The sequence below is a fragment of the Meleagris gallopavo genome, chromosome 9, assembly GCF_000146605.3.
Source record: "Meleagris gallopavo isolate NT-WF06-2002-E0010 breed Aviagen turkey brand Nicholas breeding stock chromosome 9, Turkey_5.1, whole genome shotgun sequence".
NCBI lineage: Eukaryota > Metazoa > Chordata > Aves > Galliformes > Phasianidae > Meleagris > Meleagris gallopavo.
The window spans coordinates 7583150-7605595 of NC_015019.2; the positions used below are offsets into that span (position 1 = coordinate 7583150).

At 35.1% G+C, this 22446-nt stretch overlaps 1 long non-coding RNA gene across 1 annotated transcript in view; it reads left to right on the forward strand.

Moving 5' to 3' along the window:
- LOC104912169 overlaps window positions 1-22233 on the forward strand; it is a 36118-nt gene extending 13885 nt beyond the window's left edge. Inside the window, exons 2-4 of the long non-coding RNA XR_004160645.1 lie at window positions 13597-13663; window positions 16538-16683; window positions 18824-22233. This is a non-coding gene — a long non-coding RNA (uncharacterized LOC104912169). The remainder of the gene's footprint in view (window positions 1-13596; window positions 13664-16537; window positions 16684-18823) is intronic.
- The last annotated feature ends 213 nt before the right edge of the window (window positions 22234-22446 follow it).

Consider the following 22446-nt stretch of genomic DNA (forward strand, 5'->3'; position numbering starts at 1 on the left):
GGGCATTGACTGCTCTTGGGGAAAAAAAAATACACACTTTTGTAACTAAAATGATTGCTGAGGATATGGTATTGATTTGATAGTTTTGCAGCTGAAAATGTTTGCTAATTGGAGAACCAATTCCATATTTGTATTCCCAGCACAGAAGCAAAAAGCTTCTGAATTAAGCATCGAGAGCAAATGCTTGCTGAAGGAAAAAAGAAATCCAATAAAAATCCAGGACGTGATACTGGATGAAACAGCAATCTGTTGGCCTTGTTCTGGGCATTCTAAAACTGCCATACAAATGGACAGGTAGAAACTGTCACAGAAATGAATAAAAAATTACTGTTAATGAATGCCAGTAGGCAGTTATGGCTGACCAAGCTAATAATATTTTTCAACTATGTTTTTCATCAAAATATTCCATGTGGTTTTAACTATTGTTCTAATGGTTAACAACGAGGAGCAGAACATTCTGATGTGTTGCCTTTATTTTCACAAAATTGTCTCTCTTTTGGCAGACCATTGTGAAAGAAAGAACCAAGTAAACAGGAAGAGTAGACATTTTACATATTTCCCTTTTTAGTTCTTGAAAACCTTAACAATTCCAATAAAGTAATATGAGAATTAGAATAGATTATTTTTAAAATTGGTGCCTTTTAAATTTTGCTGTGGATAGTTTTAATTATTTAATCAGGCTGCATTAACCTTGTGTTAATGCTCTATACAAGAATGACAAATCATTATTTCGCTTGTCATTCAAATAGCAGAAAGTGTTTGGTGATCTATAGGAGCTGAATATTTGCAAGCTGCAAGTAACTTCTGACAGACTGACACCAGTCACTTCCTTGCATCTGTTTCCCACTATGATATTCTCATTTCTGAAAAGGTACCAGTCACTATCTCAGGTAATTCCAGTAAGTATATGTCTAGCAGTATGAGAAAGAAAAAGATCTTTAATAAATCCCCCCACAACAATATGCTGCCAACCCATCCTTTTTACCCCCTAGAAAATCCATGGAGGTGTGGGATGATTGCTAGAAAGATAACATAAAATAAAGAAGTATGAAAAAAGAACACTTGTTTCCTCCAATGTGTGTGCCCTGTGCCACTTTATATCCCTTTCATGTCCTTCCCTTCATCCCTACTGTCTCATTCCTTTTATTAATTGCTCTGCTTTTTCCCTCTGCCTTTTCTTGCCTTTCTTCTTCTGCAGAAGTAAAACTTCTACTCTACTAATTCATTTTTGCTCAATCATTTTTCTCTTCTTCATTGTCTCTTGACCATATAAGTCTCCTTTCCTCTACCCCAGAGATAGTTTCTCATTTTTCTTACTTCGCTCCTTGTGATATGTGTGCCCTTCCTTTTGTATCTAATTCTTTCTATGTCACATGCATTCTATATTACTGACCCCTTTCTGCTCTTTCTTTTCATGCTCTGCTCTTTCTTTTTATGTCTTGATTGACTTCTTTCCTACAGCTTCTACATAACTCGTCCTGATTTCCTTCCCTGTGTCTACCACAGTGCACAGCTGGCACATTCAGCTGTGTCCCTCCTGTTTTAGTTCTGTTGTGTCATTTCAACTTCTGAACTTCTTTCTTCCTTCCACCATCTCCCTGGGCTGCACCTGTAGCTACTTTTCTGGTTTATTCCACTCTAATGGCAAAAAGGAAAAAGAATTACCTGAAAGCATGGCCCCTTTCAGAGAAGGATGACTTGGTGACGTGCCGTTGCACTCAGTGTCCTCTCCCTGCCCACCAGAGCATGTCAGAGGCTGGCTGTGAAGAATGGAGGATTCATGGCTGGTGGCCTGCTGTGCTCTGATTATTTTGTATTTCCCAGAGCTGCAAGAAGCAGGGCATAATTAGATTGGCAATGAAGCTTTTTACAGTTTGGAATCATTTGTTAGTCCCACTGATGGTTTTGTATAGTGAAAGGTTGATTTTATTTAGAAAGACAGTTCTTGAATTCCAGTGTGCCAATCATAAATTGTAAGCTGTAGTTTACACTCACTACAAAAGAATTATGTGGGTTGTTTTTCCCCTTAGGTTTTAACTTGGACGACTAATAGGTTAATCCTTAGATGTTCAAGCCTTCTTCTAATCTGTGAAGGTCCAAGGCCTAAATCTAAATGCCTTTGACAGTGATGAACTGTTAGATAGGATGGCTGCATCTGTACCAGCCTGTGAGCACTCTTGTTCACGCTGTTAAATCGTTAATTACTGGACAATTTTTGGCTCATGGCAACTTAATTAGCATCTACTCAATGCCTGACCACAATCTGTGGATTAGCATAGACCAGGAACCAGCCCCAAGAGGCATTTGGGATAGGACTTCCCTGTTTTGGAGATAGAATTTACCTCAATGGAAACAAGCTGTGGCTGTTAGTTGGCTGAAGGGCCTGAAAACAATTTCTGGATTTTTTTGTTTACTAATGTATGAGGCAAATCTAATCTCTTGGTTTCTTATTTTTTCATTTTATTGCTTATATTTCTAACAGCAGCTGTAATTATTATACCAAAGATCATTTTAACTCAGTGTCACCTCTCCAATAGTAACTTCCCCTGATATTCATAGCAAATGCAAATGACATGTTCCCCAAATAAAGCAGTATAACGGTGGTCTTCTCCAACTAATTTCCTGATCTTTTCAGCTTGTGCAGATTTCCTGTATGCACAATATCCTTTGTCAAGATTTACCATCAGCTGTTACGTAGAGAATCACCTCCTTTTTTGCTTCATTGAGCTTAGCTTCTGACTTCAGCTTTTAGAGCTTGTGTGCAAGAAGCAATAAAAGGCTCACTGCTATCCTTAATCTGTCATTTATAAATGTGTTGAGGAGTGCAGATCTTAGTGCAGACTGCTGGGGTTGTCCACTGCTTATCTCTCACCTTGTAATAGCTGATCATTTGTGCTTTTACCCTCTCTTGTCCTTTTACCAGGAGATATGGATTTTTTGTTTGGGCTTCACTCAGTACTGATACTGTGCAAAGTAATGTACTGTTTTTAATCTAGTCCAAGTTGTGTAGCTTTTTTTTGCCTGAATTAAAGCCTGTGGACTTTAATTCAGGCAGATCGTTCAAAATGGTCCTTTTGTGCCTGAAATTCTGGACTGGCAGAGAGATGAATTTGAATATGTCAATAGCAACAGTATCTTACTAATAGTTCAACTAATTCTTCACTCCCTTCCCTTCACCAGTATAGTATGTGAATCTATTATTAATGTTACTTATGATCTTTGTTAAATCAGTAAAATGAGCAGCACTTGACATGCATGGAACATGTTTTGGTATATACCAAACATTTCTGTTCCTTTCTGTAGTAACTGTGAATATGTAAATGTCTTTCTTTCTTGCTTCAGAACTGATAGCTATCAGCAAGGCAAGGATTTTTAAAAATCTTTAAATGAAGTTCAGTGTTTTGTGTCTGTTCTCTCCTGTCTACTGCTTCTCCCATGCGCTTTAGAAAAGGGAAAGGCCTCCCAGTGTCAAAAAGCACTTTCCTGTGCTCTTCTATGGGCAAGATCCCATATGATTAGGTACTGAAATTAGAAGCTCAGTTTTTTGCTAGGATACTGTTAATATTTAGTATGCTTTCAGTTTTCTAGATGCTCAATCCAGCACTATTTGTAAAATCATTTCCAGATAACTCTGCAGTTTAACAAGGAATATTTCTGTCTTTATGAGATGTACGTGTGTGCGCAGTGTGCTTGTCATTGACCCATCTCCTTCACCTTTTGCTGCAGAAAGATAAATTATACAAGCTATTTATTTTATTTAGAAGTTAGTATTGGATGTGTTTTGCTAAACCTTGAGTTCTACATGTCTGAAGAGTTCAAAGTTCAAGATGAAAGTGTAAATCTCAGCAGTGATTTGAATTTTCTATATTCTTAAGTACTGTTTATTCTCAGAGAAGATTCCCATCTGATTTTGCATTTGTATTAATTAATGTTTGAGACTGAAAACAGTTGTAGACTGCTAACATACAAAGTAAGTAGAAAATTACTGCATTTTCCCAGAACAATTAAAGTGTTAGACATTTATCTTGATCAGTGAATCTTAACTCAGTTTTTAATTTCTGTAAGTACATTTCAGAGCACTCTGGTTACAAGGCTGTGGATGACAAGTCTTTATTCTAATCTCATCTCTGTCTCTATTTTACTACCAGGAACAAATTTTCTAACCTCTCCACACCCATCTTTTGAATTATAATGACAGGCTTATCACTTTTTCTCCTAGGAGATAAGAAAACTTAGCTAATTGGACTTTTTTTTTGTAACAAGAAACCATATGGTCACTTGAAAATATTTTGTTTCCATTCGGTGAAAATAACATAATTGTGAGACTTCATGGCTGCTAGAATACAGGTTCTTCATACATAGTGCTACTTGAACCTGCATTTGTAGTCAGTATGTAATGAACCTGCACATTGTTACAATCTGATCAGGCAATATCCATAAACAAGAGGAAAGTTCAGTAAGAATAATTTGTACATTCATCTTCCTAACAATCAGAGTACTTAGAATCAAATCACAGTTTTAGCAGAGATGTGTTATGGCGAAGGAGTCAAAAATAATGGTGGCTAAATTATCTCTTTCAGCAAAATACAAGATGATTGTACTGTAATATGTATGTATTCTTGTATTTAAATATATTTATTTTATTTAAGTGTATGTGAATATATAATTATATACTTACATACTTATAGATTCATTCTTTTGACTTAAATTTAAATTTGCTGCTTTTGTTGTAACAAGAGATTATCAAACCTGATAATTCTCTACTAAGATCCACAGAACATTAGAACACATTCAACGTGCACTGTGATAATTTGCCAAAGGAGTATCAAAGTGTATCTATAGATCTCATTTTTAAATGGCCAAATAAATGTTGTATTTATACCTTGGCATTTCTAACTGGTTAAAAGTTTCTGAAATACAGCATTTTGAAATTACTACTGGAATAAATATTATTTAATTCTTACAGTATATGAGAGTAGAGATTACAGAGATTTGAGATTCCTGTGGTTTCTAAATCCTGGTACTGTATGCTTTATTTTACACTTATTGTATCAACAACTTTATCTGGAAAGGAAAGGGGATAAAATATTTATTTTGAATAGATTAATTCTGTTACTGATTTTAAGTATTTCTTACATATTGGAATTGTTTCCTTTGTAGCTTCAGAATCCATTTTGAGATGTTGGTTGAGTAAGATACTTCCATTCATATTGCTTGTTAAGTTAGCAAGCATTTAAATGTGATTAAAAAGAGTAATTGCTTAACTTGGTAAATCTATGTGAAGTCTCTAAGACCGTGTCAGAGCTAATCATGACAAAGTATCTTTATAATTCATTGTGTTTGGATTTTAAATAATCTATTACTGTTTATAATCTCACACGTATTTAAGAAAGAAGTTAATTTGCTAAGAGAGCATGTTTAAATAACATTCTAGATGTAACAGCAACAGAACAAAAGTGATGAAATAGAGAAGTAAGGCTCACACATCATTTAATCTGTTTTACAATAAATACTAGAGAGCTTTCAGATCACGTTCCAGTTACAAATGAACTACTGAAGCAGGGCATGGAAAATGAGTTAAGGAAAAGGCTGATATTAAGTCTTGGTTGTTGTTTTTTTTTTTTTTCTTCTCATCAGTTTTACCGTAATATTTCTAAAGGTTGTTTTTTTTTTCTTTTTAATTAATAATCTTAGAATTTTCCTATAAAATTGCATTAAATTGTGCGAACATCATGTAAATTTAAGCTCTGTTTACATATAGTGGCAGTGAAAGTATTGGTCTGCCTTCATGCTAAATGTTGCTAAATGAAGTGACCTCCTTTCAGTGGATTAGCAATTTATTTCACTATTCAAGAACTAACATTACCCAACAATAACTAACATTAATTGATCTTGAAGTTCAATTAGTAATGTTCTTTTCTTAATTTAGACTATAGTTCAGCAGAATTTATTTTCTATTTAAAAAATGACCTGCAGTTTCAACCGTGTTCTCTAGTAAGAATTCAGTAGAATATTTGATGCTTTCTTTTCCAAAGTGCCTCAGACTTTTTAGTTCTAGAAGTCATAATTTTCTGATCCAAAGTCACAGGAAAAGGACAATTAAGAACTAGGTCTGAGAAATGTTTGATATCAACTTCATTCAAATATAATAAACTTTTAATGCATATTTTCTCTCATCCTTTTTAATTACTACTATGTAAAATATGAATAATGCAGAAAATAAAAATGAATTTACAGAATTACCTTTTTACCTTAGTAAGAAAACATCCAAATAAATGTTGTATGAAATGGATAATTATTTTCATATTATTTCACCACCTATTGAACAGATGGTTCTGCTCATATTTCTGCTGTGAATTTATGAGAGTTGAGATAGTTGTTCCTTAAATAATATTTAAAGCTTTTGAGAAGTACGATCAGTGATCAATTTCTTTCTTCATTTCACTCAATATCAGATCTATATCAAGTTCTCATGTGCCAACTAGTAGTGTCACAGAAGCTGTGCTTAGAGGAGCCAATTTCTTGTTACAGCAGAAACTCTCCCAGAAAAGAAGGAAGTTGTAGGGACTGCCCCCTTTTATTTCCAGCACACAGAATGGCAGTCGTCAGAAGAGCAAATGAAACCTGGGAGATGGGTGAACACTGGAATCATGGAGCACAGGTACTCCATAGAAAAACAGTGCTATTATTTTTGAAATAGGGTTAACTGTACAGCCCAGCCCCCACCAGTTCCCAGTAACCTCAAAAACCTAATGGCTCGGAAACATAATTTCTTTTCCAAAGTGCTCTCCAAAATTTGTCTTTCATTTATATCCATCTCATAGGTCCTTGGCTGATTAAGTAGTTTGAATCTTCAAGCTTGAATAGCCTGTGTATATCAAAGGAATGGGAAAACATATGTACCCATATAAAATTAGGGGACACCATCTCTCTTTTGTGCTGAATAGATGTCATCTAGCCAGCACCAGATGGAGAAGAACCATAAATCCATTTCTGGCTCACTCAAAAAAATGTTTCCAGTCACATTTTGTTTGAAATTCCAGGTCCTTCTCTTAGTCCTGCTCCCTTGATCTTTGTCCAAGCAACAGAAGATATGAGAGGGTCAGTGTCCTCTTGGCTTAAGCTGAAATCATTTGTTTAGGCAGCTTTTCCTAACCAGCACTGAAACCTGCTACTCCGGATTATTTTTGCAATTAGCAATTTGGCAACTTCTTTTATCTAAAGATGCCACAGATGCTGCAGACTCATTTAATCAAAATTGAAGATTCATTTTCTTTGTGCTTTGAACCACTGATGTGTCATCTCAGTCCTTTACTGCTTGTCCTGTGAGTATAACACCAGATGATAACAAACATTTACCAATTTCAGTTTACACTGTATATTCTTATAGTTTCTGCTTTAAAATTTGGATGGGTACCACACAGCTAGTATATTTTTTGTAATTGAAATCTTCGTGTTCTTCATGATCTTCCAAATATACATTTCAATTCTGTTTTGTAGCATCTTAACGATTTATGCTACTCATTGTACAGGTTTTAAAGAAATCTCCAAAATATTTGCTACCCTGGTTATAAGAATCATTCAGTGACAACAGGCAGGAGGCACTCTGAGATGATGCTGTAAGAATTATTTGGGAGATTTGGCAGTCAATATTCACTGTAGCTATGAACAAACCAGTTTATACAGAAAAAAAAAAACAAACCAACCTCTTCTAAAGTACTGTGGCTTCCCTTTTAACCACATCTTTATTTCATAATCAGGTCTTTATACTGTGAACAATTTAGAATGTCTATATTGATTAAACCGTAGGAGTCTTCACTTTAAATTCTATCTGGTATTCTGCAAACTATAATGAACATTACCGAATGCATGGCATCTTCTGGGAAACACCTTGAGATTATCAAGTTTAATTTCCCCTAGGAAGTTCTTACAGCAGTGCAATCAAGCTAACTTTTACTCTCTGTAATGGAGTAAGATTTAATCTACAATTTTCCAGCAACCACTATTTCCTTATTTTTTATTCTTCAGAAAGAACTGAAGAATGGAGTTTTGCTCTGTTTTTAGGTTACTCTATACTTTTTCCTGTAGTGCACCATAATGAATATCCTGTCCTTTTTTAAGTATGCTGAATGAGTAGAAGCAGCTGAAACCCTACAGTTGGTAAGGAATTTATGTAAATATTGCAATTAAATCTTGTCTGTAATAATAGGTGACCTTTAATCTAGTTTATATTGAGTCTCCTAATCTCTCAGACTCTAATTGAGTGATGAAGATGCAAGGCTTCATGAAAGGAAAGGAGATCACAAGAAAATAATGATTTTTTTGTGTAAACCGTGATTTTCCAATTACTCCTCTCAGCTGGGACAGAAAAAACGTCTAACTTGTGATATGTTCTGATCCAAAATTAATCCTTTTGTAAATGTGTGTCTTTAGATTAAATGTTACTTTGGTTTTCTTCCATGCAAATTCTCAGCCTTTTTGGTAATATTAGTGCTAGCTTTTTTTTCCCCAAAACATTATTAAAACCTTGGTAAGTAGCGCTTTTAATAATGCAGAGAAAAACCCAGATAAATAATAATTAAAATAGCATGCAAGCTTTCTTTATTCAACTTATGAGGTAAGCTTGGATAAGATTTGGGATAAGATTTGTGTGGCAAGAAATTCCAGTCAAATATGAGTAGAGACATTTGCACCTTTGCATCACAGAGAAGAATTGCAAAAGATGGGATGTGCTCAGTGTCTATGTATGTGCCATTAGGATCATGCAAGAAAACCATAAAGTGTCAGAGATCTTGTTTGTACAGTAGTTTGAAATGTAATGATAACAAGTGCTTTATGCTGCAGTAGGTTACCTTTGTATGTTAAAGGTGTAATTTTTTCTTTTTCACAAGGAAGCTAAATTCAGCCTTGCGGTGAAGACAGCTTATATTTTATATGGCAAGAACAGAAATCAGTGCACAAGGGAAAGATCACATTTGGTGTGACAGTCTTGAAAAAGAAAATGGTTTTGCAGAAGCCAGTCTGCGTAGGACACAGACATATTTGCCAAAACCAGAGAGAAGAGTACTTTGAAATGTCATAGAGAAGCACTCAAACTTCAGTTTGAACAGATGAAGACAGATCCCAAGAAGAATGTAAAAATAGGCTTGTTCAGCTTAGACATGATGGCTAAATCTGTGATTTTCCTGTGAAAAGAGAAATTTGAGAGAAATCCTTGCAGATTCTCTACCCGTAGGTGAAAGAACACTAATACGTGTCCTATGAAGGATAAATTTGAAGTTTCAGGAGAAGCAAGGGAGTAGACAAAATATCAAATGGGAGAAGATTTTAAGTAAATAGTAGGCCAGTTGCTGTTTAAGAGAGCTGTTAGGTGGTCAGGGTGCAGATAAAGAATTAATTCTCCACATCTACTTCAAAGAGACCATTAGAAATTTTGATTGGTTTCACTGGAGTGAAAGGGATGGGTATCTGAACTGAAAGAGAGATCGGAAGATACAATGTAAATAAAAAGCTTCAAGGAGTACAGAAATGAGTCAGATAAGAATTGGGAAAAAAAATAACTGAAAACACAAACATAGCAAAGTGTGGTGTTCTTTTTAAAGATGAGTAAACTTCATTTTTCCCTTGGAGCAAATGTGAAAGAGCTACAAGAAAGTAAGGATTTACAGAGAGGTTACTTTGCGCATATTGACATTACATAGGGAGAAACTGAAGCAGAAATAGAGAAGCAATCGAGAAAACAGTCAGAAACTGTGGGAAGGTTAATGGGTTTACAAGCATGGGATTAAAAAGGGGAGTTGTTAATATCTGTTTAGAAAAGTGGCAGAAAATAAAAAGAATGAATCTCTAGTACTGTATCTGCAGTAGTGATGAGACTACTAAAGTAGTTGTGGGAAGTCATTGACAGCAGAGTTCAAGATGACAACTGGAGCTGAATGACACAGACATCGCTCCAGAAGGTGTGGGAAGAAGGAGACTCATCTGCAGGAGATAGCAATTCAATAGGCAGAGATTGTGCTTATTTGCTGAGTGATTAAACTTTTTTTCTTCCTAAAATGCTACAGAAATGTTCCATCAGGAAATCTCCCTCATACAGAACATGGTGCCTCTGTGAACACAGTCCAGAAGAGTTTGCTAATATACCTGCGCTCCTTAATTACTTTTTTCCTAAAAATAGTTGCTTTCGTACTCTCCAATTCTTGTAGCTGTTTGCTAAAAATAAAAGGAGCTGACTGAATACAAGTTTCATAAATGCAAATACAGCTTTGCAGTACAAATTAAAAATGTGGCTTGAATTAAAATCATTGATAGTTTGTCGGTTGTTCATGTTGTTTGTGTAGACCCCTAATCACTTGAGGTATGTCTAAGCTTTTTAGCTGATACTTAGTGCATTCAAATCAGTAAATTAATCTCTTGAGTACAGAGCAATTCAGTGTACCTTAGGTCACAGTGCATAAAGTTACTTTTGTTGCTATCTACAGATTGTCTTGACATGCAGCATATACCCACAGGTTCAGAAAAATTGCCCTTTGATTACATGTACAATAATCTGGATCTCCCAAGGTATTCAAGTGGTTAATTAAATATCAAGTAATTGCTAAAACTACTAAGTGACATTTAATTAGTATGTTAATTGATATCAAATTTGCTCTCACTATCTTGTTTTATGTTAATAAAATCCCTAAACATTTCTTCAAAATAGATTAGGAAGCAATGTGCTTCAAATATACTAATTCAGAAAAGCCTTAAGCATTACTTCTGCTCGTGGAACATAGTTTCTGACTTAAATTTTTATCACAGATGTTTTATTTTGTCTATCTTTAAACTTACTTTTTGCTAAGAGTGCATCATATCTAGTAGTGTAGACCTCTCTTGGAATGGATTTTAGCTTCTATAAGCTCATAATCCCTTAGAAATCTATGTGAAGTTGTGATAACTGTTAATAGAAGTCTAGGGCTGCATCTCTTCCCTTTGGCACCTACCAAGTAGAGATAGCTGGGTGCTATGGGGAATGCATAGCACCTCCAGTTGGCTAATGTGAATGATGTATTTCTGTGCTGACATCTGATCTGGGGTTTAGAAATCTGTGCTCCACGCATAATACAAAACCACCATAAATGTATTAAGTGCCTGATTATTCTGCAGCAGTGAAATTTTGCCATAGTGTTAGCTCGCAGGGTGTTCCCCTCTTCCTCTCCATCATCCTACCCAGGAAACAGCCCTACTGTAGCTTTCACATTGAGCATTCCAAAATTCTCATTGCTTTCCTTTGCTGAAGAGACCAACTGTGATGTGGAAAAGAGATGCCTTTAGGCCTGGGTCCAAAAAAGACTCACTGGAGTTCAGGCCGACAATAGCCCCAAGCCTGTCCTTCCTTTCAACCACTACAGTGTTCCCTATGGTCTCATCAAAAACAGGTGAGCAGTCCAAAGTTGAAGCTAGTAAGGAGGAGGTTGTTTTCATAATGGTTAATTTGAAAACATACTGCAAAATATTCGCATGAATATTCATATGAATATTTAAATGAATTCCTTTCAGCTGTGCTCATGCCTTTTGTGTGTTAGTTTTCTGTGGAGTTCCTTTCCGTTTTATTGGTGCCAATGCACAGAGAGAGTTGGTTTTACATATAAGATCACAAAAAGCTAAGTTTAATTTATTCTCCATGCGCATTCACACCCAATTACTTCAGAAGAGTCCAACTGGGAAGTAAAAACAATGATTTATGACCACACACGACTGAACTGCATAGCTCAGATTCCAATCCTTCCCAACTTCAAAATCTAGAATATCCATATAAGCAACATAAGCACTATAAACAATGTAAAGGGGAAACAGGTTGAGGAGGGACTGTCAGAGAATTTTAAATTATGAATAAAGAAAAGTGTGATCTGTTTATTCATGGATATGTCACAGAAAAAAAAAAGAAAATTGGTAAAATAAATTATTCATTAAAAAGTATTCAGCTGTAGTTATGTGTCATCCAAATACTGTTACAGAATGAAGAATACTGCAGAATGATAATGATAGGTGGAAGTTGACAGTGATTTTCAACTTTTTTTGTTGATTTATTTGAATTTCTGTGCTTTCTTATATGTGATGTATCTAGATTTCATAACTTTGCACAATTTTTTGAAGTTTTCCGTTTCTCTGAATATATTGTAATAATCCACATTTACTAATACAAAAAGTTTGTTATCGGCAGTGTGGTACTTTAAATCTTTTATAATACAAAGTGAATTTGTTGCTGCTATTTGTATTTTAAGTAACCTATCAGTTGATAAAGAAAGTCAGAACTGACACGTACTTGTTAAAAAAAATCTTCAGATAAACTTTTCGTAGGCATAAGTATTGGTACCTGAGCTTCCTTTCTATCTTCTCCATTGGCACTCTCAACCAATGTTAGCATGCTTGAATGTCTGGTCATGGTCCCTATCACCAGCAAAGATTCTCTGTTCTCCCAAAATCTGCCTTCCACCTCATATTATTCAATGCCCTGAGCCCATCTTCAAGTTCAGCTCCAGCTGGAGTGTCTCTGACCACCCTTTCCCTGCCTCCATGCTTCCTGAGCACCAAGGAAGGCAGTATATCGCAATATATCATGCCTCTTCTCTTTCATATGAAGCAGTTCCAAGTCACTGCTAAATGGTTAAGCAAATGACTGTATTCTGAATGCCCCATAGGAATTCAGTGGAAACTACTGCCTGACACAAAAACAAGACGCAGCTAATCAGCCGCTTACTGCAACGCAGCAGCTTTGCTCCCACTGCACCACTGGGAATGCCAAAACAAATCCCACTAATCTATGTGATGGGTAGCCCGTTGCCTTCAGACATGAATCTTAAGCACTTACCTCATTATGGCAAGATGCATAGGTAGCAATGTGCATATAGCATCAGGACCTTCTTCTTGCTCCTTCACTGGCCAGATCTATGCCCACTGTTCTTCCCCCTTCACTTCAATCATTTTACAGTTGTGATTTTTCCATTTAATAATATCCAAACCTTATTGGTTCCTTTTTACCTCTACATGCAGTCATGCTCTCTAGTCATTTGAAACTGAATTAATGAATGCTATAATTTTATGATTTATGTACACTCTTAAGGATATCGAAAGAAAGAAGTATGTTGGTATGAAAACCTGGTAGCAAAAGGACATTTACATTTCCTGACTGACAGAGGTAGAAGTTCTTCCATACTCATTTCATTATACTATCCTTGGCAGGATAACATGAGCTTGAGATCAACCTGTTTACTTCTTTAGAGATTTTCTTATTCATGTTCTTTTTTTTTTTCTATAGAAAACAGTAAGTCTTGTGATAAGGACTGGAGTATGATAAATGTCTTTCTTATTTATAAGTTTCCAGTTGCTTCACATATAGTTTGAAGCAGTTCTTGCAAACTAAACTATATAGCTTGAGTTAGAATGGTGATTTGGACTGTAAATACTCCAGCACCAGTGTTAGTGCTTTACAGCATTGATTTTTCTTTTTTCGTTCCAACTAGAAGAGTAACCAGTACTTACTAAAAGATTTGCTAGCAGTTTATAATTTTCTGCATGGCTAACATAATTTCAGTTGTTTCAATTTCATTTTTTCAGATGGGATATATAGTGCAGACCACTCACCTAATTAAGAAGGGATTCATTTTCTTTTAAGTCCAGTAAGGTAAGAAAACATTTGACATTGGTTTATAAATGATTAAAGTTTTCTCAGCATATCCTACATTTGCGTGTAGTGAATAATATCTCATGTTTACATGCAGTTTTCAGATATCATAATAGTGTATTTTGCATGCAGGTTGTCTGTGCACACATTTGTATAATTTTCTGATTCTTGGTTTATTTTAATGAGTTTTATTTTTATAATGCATCCACCAACTGTAAAAATCTACACATCACATCTACCCACATAAATAAGAACAGTGACCTCTCCATGTATTTAAGTATATATACACAACAACTTAGGCCTGAAAACATTCAAAGGCAGTAGAGTGGGAGTCTTCAAATGGGAATCTGTCAGAATCAGGCTCAGAGGTAGTTTGTTTGAGATCCTGTGTGTGATCGTTGCTCTCAGTATTTTGCAAGCTGCTCCTGGGGAGAAGGGTCCCTGTGACGCTCCTCTTTATTAAATCCCCAGTAGGCATAAGCACTGCTGAAGTTTGCTGTAAAGTACAGTCCTGAAAGATTATCAGCTTGATTAGAAAGATTATTGCTATATAAAAGTACTCTAGAAGGTTGTTTTTATACTTCAGAAGATTCCTGGTATAGAATTCAAGTTGCATTGCAATCCTGTCTCTATTTTGAAATCTGTCTTCAGTAGAATAAATCCAACAGGTTTTGTTACAGATTCTTACAGTTTTCAGGATAAGACTGAATATGTATTCCATCACGATGAATATTTCACAAAACCAGGCCAAAATTGTTACTGGCTATAGAAAAAATTATTCTCTGGATAAAATCTGTTTTGAAAAACTAAAAACAGATTTTGAATTATCCAGAAGAGATGATTTTTTGAAGAAATGAGTTCAAGTTACTACTGAGTGTATTTCTCAATATCTTTTGCAAAGTCCTACTGAAGATCTACAGAATAAAGAGAAAAAAAACAGAAACAAAGATATGGTGGCTTAATGCATAGCAGAGGTAAACAAACTTGATCTAGCCCTGTAGACTGGAGAGAGTCAATGAGTGTTGTTTTCATTGATTTAAGTGATTTCTTAGATCTAGACCTTCCTCATCTGCAAGCCAAAAAATAAATATTTGAAGAAATTTACTATTAAAATCTTCATGAAGACAAAGTGTAATGGAAAATCCAACAAAATCATGTTTCAATGTGTCTGAGAAACATTTCCCTCAAGCATTTCAGTTACAGAAAGAGCAAATACCTAATATTTGGCCTAAGAGAAGGTCTTAATAATAAGTATGTTTCCCTGTACTTCTGAAAGCAGCTGCAAAGAAACTTGGCTTCTCCTGCTGATCCGTATCTGTTTTAAGATAGAATTGTCTGGTCTCTAGGGCTGCTAATCTGCCTTCTTCCATGGGCATTAGATTCCTATTAAAGAAAAAAATACAACTTTGAGATGAGCTCTCCTGAGTTCCTATCTAAACTACTGAGAAAACTGAGCGAGGGGATGCTCTTTTGTGCTGCTCTTTCACGTCTAAAAGCATTTCTGCTTTAATTCATTCTCTTTACTTCTGCTGTGCTGAGTATTATTATAGTCTAGTGAGTTCCTGAAAGTGGGAAATGCCAAAGAAACAGGTGTCAGACTTCAAAAGAAGCATTTGTCAAGACTTAATGTTCTGAAGCTAAAGGTGACAGCTCAACCTAAATAAGCTCTTCTCAACAGGATTTAAGTTTCCTTAATAAAAGAAGTAATAATCGAAAGTGAACTGCTAATCTAACAGCCTAGAGAGTAGTTTTTAAAAAATGTACATCATTTGACAAGATATCTTGATTTAAGGACTATTTTCAGTGTAGTGCTTATAGTCCAAGGTTGTTTATATTCCCCTGATAAGGCAATTTATGATCTACAAAACACAAGTTTGCAGCATGAATGTTTGTGGGGATATTCATGGGGCTGGTTGGCCTTTGCTTGCCTCTTTGTGTTCCCTCTCCCATCCATCCAAAAAATAGTAATAAATAAGATAATTGCTGTTAAAGGGAAACTTACTGAGGAACAGAGGAAAAAGAGCAATATGAGTCATATATATGTACATCCTGCATACTATTTTTCTTGTCATGTCTGCACTATAAATAGTATCATCATTCATAAATAGTATCCAAGCTGGTAATTTATCTGTTTCAATATACATAATCACCAAGACTATTAAATTAGATTTAAGAAGCATAAGTAGCAGCATACACTATTTCAGAAAAACAATGCTGTCCATTTTGATTAAAAGTCTGATAGCATAGTAAATGGTGTCTACTTTGTGACATTTTGAAATCATGGAAAGCAGAGCTACTCATTAGCAGTATGTGCTAGTGGTATCAGAATACAGCTTTTTTTTTCTTTTTTTTTTTTCCCTTTGAGTCATTTTCCATGTTCATTGATCAAAATGGATACACCACATCATTGCTTGTCTCTACGTGACTAGTCACATAAACAATCTATGAGCGGGAAGTCCAAGCTGTGTTACCCTCCATTTTTTATTCATCAGACTTTTTTTTTATCACAAACCATTGCTTTTTGTAAGCATTTATTTGTTAGTTAACCTTCAGCAGTATCTCTCTAGCATTTAGCTACGTATTTGGTCCTTTACAAAGAGAGCAGTTAAATAAAGTTGGCTGGTTGTGTTATCAATCTTACCCGAGGATGTGGCATATTATTCTTTGTGTATGCTTCTTTATAAATCATGCTGATATTGATTTCTCCTGTCCTTCATTGCCACTTTTTGAAAATCTTTTATTATGTTTTGGGTTTGGATTTTATCACTTTTGTTTGGGGTTTAATTTTGAAGGATGTACTTCCTGTATTTCCATATAGCACCAATTAGTAATTTCAATTAATATAGTATTGAATATGATTTGTTTCCATTTCAGAAGAGCATTTTTTATAGGCTTAATGTGTTTCTGCAACCAAAGCTGTTGTACAGATTCATCAATCCATCTGTAGGCTGTAGCAAAGACATTATCAGTAGCTGTGTGGGCTCAGAAGTTACCACTGCAGTTCTTCTTTCCTTCAGGAGGTGAGTGTGGCAGTTCTAGCTTCCATCCTGTAACAAGTTGTTTACAAAGACAGAAGGATGCTTGGACATTTCAAAACTGCTTTTTTCTAGTATTAGTTGTTGTAGAGGTTTCTATTAGGAAACCTTATATTTTATATAAGCTCCCACAAACCTTGCTTTGTCTGTTCAGACATCCTATAATTAAAAGACAGTGAGTCTTACAGAAACAGTCAGATGAAGCATGCTCTCAGTGTGCATTTTCCCAGTATACTTGGATTTATCCATCAAACAAATGACTATAATTCCTTATCACCAACAATTCAGTAATCAGCTGTATGTGCTTGGTGCTGTCTGCAGACTGTGTGGTTAGCTGTATCATGTATTTTTTAAGGAAAAGCAAAGTCTTGCCTGTGTGAAAGTGCCGATCAATATCTGGTCTGGTCATCAATGACACTGCAAGGTCTAAAGGCATAGCTGTATACATAGGTATATGAAAGCACCCTGATATGGAAAAGAGTATTCATGGTCTTTTCAGATGCATTAGTCTTTTGACTGGATCAGGATTATACAATAAAGAAATAATGAGTGTGCATGTATTCGTGTTACAGCACTACATTAAGATGACTAAAAATCAGGCCTTGAGGACATAGGAATAGAAAGCTGCAGATTTTCATCATTTTGATGAACTAAGGCAAAGCAAAAAAAAATATTCATGTGATGCTCTTGAATGTTTGCTTTTCTAGAACAGCATAGTTCCATCTTCTTGTTCAGCATTTGTCTATGATAGATGACATGGCTCAAAGTCCTCCATAAATTCTAGTGGCAAAGCAGCAGACACAAGAAATATAGCTGAATTTTACTGATCTTCACCCTAGAATGGCTTCTTTCCAGTTATTTCCTCATATCTGCACTTTGTACTTGTGCATGTTATCAGAGGCAAGAGGTTTCTATCAGGATGAGCTAAGGGTATGTTTTTCTACAAATATTATATTGATTGATTCCTACATTTCTATGGTAATAAACACATCTTCATAAAATTTTGCTCACATTAGAGTATCTGTGGTATCACTCCAATTAATTTTTATTTTCCTAGTACCTTATTGTTATAACATTTTAAAATTGCAAAAAAAAATGCATGTAGCTGTCAGTGAAAATCAGAGAGAACCTGTGTTACACCCAAACTTGAAAGTCTGCGAAGAAGAGAAGTGCAGTTAAGTGTCTGGTTCACATTTAACATTAAAAATTAGTGTATTCCATATCCAGAACTAAAAACTAAAAAAGATTTGCTTTTTTAAACTGTGTAACAGTGAATATAGATATTGTGAGCCACAAGGTAGACTAGGAGCTGAGCATCCTTTTTTTTTTTTTTTAATACTACCATTCTGTCAAGTATCTGATGTAATTTTGTCTCTCCAGAGTAACGAGTAATACAAAAATTTTGTTCAAGATCTGTACTTCACTAGGTGGGGAATTGCTAATAATGTAGAACATTCAACTATTTAAATGATATTTCTTGTTCACCTTTGTATTCTTGAAAATCTGAGAGTGCAAAACTGTTTTTTCAAATACATAAGATAAACTCTGTCTTACCCAAAGAGAACGACCCTCGTACTTTGAAAAAATAGCAAATGGGCACCTGAAAGGCAAAATGGGGTTGAGATTTAAAGGAAGGTGAAAAATCAAAGTTTGGATTAGGGACTGCAGAAAGTGAAGCATCTTCAGGGTCCAGTACATTGTCTGGAGCCCAAAAGCCTAGAGAATCTGAGCATCTTCACTATGATATAGAGAACCAACTCACTTCTTTAGTCAAGGCACGCTTACCTCTGCAGAGCCTTCATCTCTTCTTTACAAATGATTTTCACTGTCAAGGAGCCATCCATACTAAAAAAAAGGTGAGCTCTGATGGGCATTGCCTAGTTGAAGCCTAAGCCATACTTTTGCCTCTGAAATGATGGAGCTCCAGTCTCTAAAATCCAAAAGGCACATAGCTCAGTCTTTGTTATTGCCAGTTTTCCAAACAAATTGGCAGCAACTTCGATTTGACTAGTGCTGTAAAATTTTGTTTGCCTGCAGCTTCGGATTTTGACTCCATTTTGTGATTTTACAGGTTCTTTGTAGTTCTTACAACAAAATAATGTGTATGCTTTGTTTATCTTCCTAGGCCTTATTTCCTGCTGCTGAATTAATTCAATGATACAGTTGGCCTTCTAAAACTTTTGCAAGAACCTCAAGATTTTCTGTATGATTACTGTGGTGTATGCGTACTTGTTTATCTTCTGCCTTGCATATACAGAATCTGGCTTTTTCAGTCATGCCTAGTGTGAATAGAGTGCTTGAAGTGTCATCAGGAAATTCTGAATGAAGGATTAGCCATTGTCTAAAATGGTGATTTTTAGAGGTTTGTAATATAATTGAAGTGTCTTCTCATAAAGACAAACCCAGCAATGTCTTTCATTGCATTACAATTAGTCCTGTCAAGTTTCCAATTCTGTTTCAAACTAGGGCCAAGGAAAAACCTTGCATGTGCACTAAGAGGAGTAATATTATCCTGTCCTCACTGCTGGAAACAGGTCAATCCAGACTTTCCAAAGCATGGGAGGGATCAGTGAAAGATAATTTGAATTCCAATAATTAAAATAGAACTATTATAAGGAATTTAAAATAGCCTACACTAATAACTAGATAGCCCTAATCATAGAGGTCTGTCAGGTCCATTTGTAATACCTGATAAAATCAGTACATTTAAGGAGAAGGAAAGCAGAAGTTATAAACATAGAATCCAGTGAAATAGTTCCATACATAATTGCTGCACTGTAAGTGAACAATAGCATTTCATATTCAACCTTTTTTTTAACTACAATTCAGTGTCATAAGTTTGTTTCTGGGCTTGCAAGGTTGGAAATTGGACATAAATTATGGATACTTTCTACTGACCTATATGTTAAATGATCAAGAATTATAGAAGTTTCATGCAATAGTCTGTTCTGCATGTATATTTAAGGAGAATGAGAAGAATATTAAAAAATGGTTGTTTCTGCTGTTTCAAATAATAAAAGTAGTTGCTCTGCTACATACACATAAAGCATTTCTCCCAAGGTCAAAAGGAGAGGTCAGAGCCAAAATAAAAATTACTCCTGTGAGTGGTTTGCCACATGATCTTTTGTATGTTTTGAAAGGTCAAAGACTGTGGGACAAATCTAATAAACAGATCTCAGGAGTATTCTATTCAATTTCTGAGGAAACATTACAGAATGGTAGAATTGGGATTTTGCTACACTGAAATGCCGATTGTTTTGAGATCTTTTGTCTTGTAATTATGAAGGTGGCTTAGTTCCAAGTGAGTCACTGATTGGATAAGTCCCTTTCCAAAGAAGAAAGTAGAAGCAGTCTTTAGAATTTCTGTATGCTGATATTAGAAAGTGTTCAAAGTGATGCTTGGATCTTCTTTCCTCTTTTCTGTACTGAACTTTACAAAAGAGTGCATGTCACCAATAAGAAGCATAACAACAGGTGAACCATCTCTTGTACAATCAGTAGTTCAAAGTCATTTGCACCTTTGGAGAAACACTTCATGAGTATTTCTAATGTATGCAGAAAATAACCTCATAATAATCTGAGAAACCTCTGGTCCTTTCTGGCCATTTTCTTATTGAAAATAAATAAATAAATAAATAAATAAATAAGATCAAAGAGAGAACCTGTGGTATCATAAAGGCAGTGTACTTGGAAATACCTGTCAAAATCTTTCATCTTCAAAATGATTTTACACAATTCTTAATTTTATTATTTATAATACTTATATCTATTTATATACTTGTATACAATCCTGTAGACACAATTTTGACTGCAGTTTCATATGTTGATTGTTGGTGACAGGACAAAAACACTGGGTTCTCTTACTATGGGTACACTTTTCATTTTTCAATTTGCTGTAGTAGTAAAATTATGATGGTATACCTCTGTCTATACAGTCAAGTTTTTGTTTCAAAGAGTACAGGTGTGATCATTATCTCATTCATGCTGACTCTTCTTCAGTATTTATCATATCACCTGTTTCAGTGGAACTGATTGTGATTTAAGTTGGCAAGGATAAAATCAGCCTTCATGATGATTAAAGCTGATAACCATTCTCTATGAAATACAGTAATTTTGATATGTGTTTGCACAATGTTATATTGCTACTTGCTCTACTTGCTTCCCAACATCACTCAGTTTTTTTTTGTTTGTTTGTTTGTTTGTTTGTCTTTTTGCCATGGACTGTTTCTTTACACTAAAAATATATTGAGGTATTTACCATATGAGCTAAAGTGTGTAAAGGCGCTTGACTGGAGTGTATACAAACCTTCTACAATAATACAAATAAATGAAGATAATTGACGTAAGTCTTGTCTGTTTCTTACTAAGGAGAACTGTTTTATAACCAGCATCATCCAGCCCAGCATCCATGTGGTATCTAGTACACATCCTTAGGGGGGTGAAAAGAATCAGAACAGAGCAAATATATCCTCAGTGAGGGAGCAGTTGGAGTCTGCAGACAATGTGGAACATTACTTCAGAGGAGCAAACTGCTATTCTAAAGGCTGGAGACTGAAAGCTAAAGGTAACAACTGAAATGATTTTAGTGTTGTTCTTACAGCAGAAACTTCCCAGAGGCCCCAAACACTTTTCATTCCTTCCCTTGTGCCAGAAGCACCAATTCATTCTTACACAGGATTCAAATTGCACAGCTGTTCCCTCAATAACTTTCACAATGCAGTTTGTTATTGCTAATACAGAAATCTACAGCACATTGAAAAGTGGAAATAAAATACAAGATATTTAATGGCTAGATACTTTTAGGATGACTTAAAGAAACCATACAGGTTTCTATGGCAAACTGAAATTTCCTGGTGGGAGGAAGTCAGCATAACTTCTTCACAGAGGGAGCAACCTGAATTGATGCATTAAGGGAAAAGAAGAGTATGATATAAACACAGTTTGCACCTGGAAACCATGCTTACTATGTTCTGCATTGCCCACAGTGGGAGAATGATGCTGCAAACTCACCTGGTCTCTTCCTCAGCTTCTGCAACAGGAATGGTGCTATCCCCCGAACAGGGAAATGAAAAATACGAAAGACATGCCACATTGGAGTTTTCTTCTAATTGCTTAACTTCAGAATTTCGCTTATCTGCTACCAAAGTGCTAATTTTCTGGGAACTCTTCATAGTAGTATCACTCCTATGTATTTACCTATGAAGTTCTTCTAGTAGATGAATTGTTTACTCATAAACCTTCAATTTCCACTTCACTTATTTAAAGTGAGTTTCTTCTATAGAATGAACTCTGGATCATGGCTTTAATTTAATTTATCCCTAAGTAACGCAGAGCAGAACTTCATTTTATGGAGGATGGAAAAAAATAGAATAGTGAATTTCCATCTATAAATTTTACTCTATATTATTGCAACAGTTTAGGAACTTATAACATATACAGTTTAATATATTCCATATTAAAGCAATCTCACATAAAATATCCATTGTTGCTATTTATTTTCTTACTTTTTACAGTGATTTCTATTCCAAAAATAAAGAAGAGGAACTTTGGGTTTTGGTTTGTTGATTGTTTTTTGTTTGTTTGGATTTTAAGTTCAATTGTGTATATTTAATAAATGAGCATCTTCTGTTGTCACATTCTTCTTCTTGTTTTTTTTTTTTTTTTAAACCACTATTTTGGCATACAATCAAAACTTTCTGTTACATTAACATGAATTGTATTTAGTAGACATAAAAGATTTGAATCCAA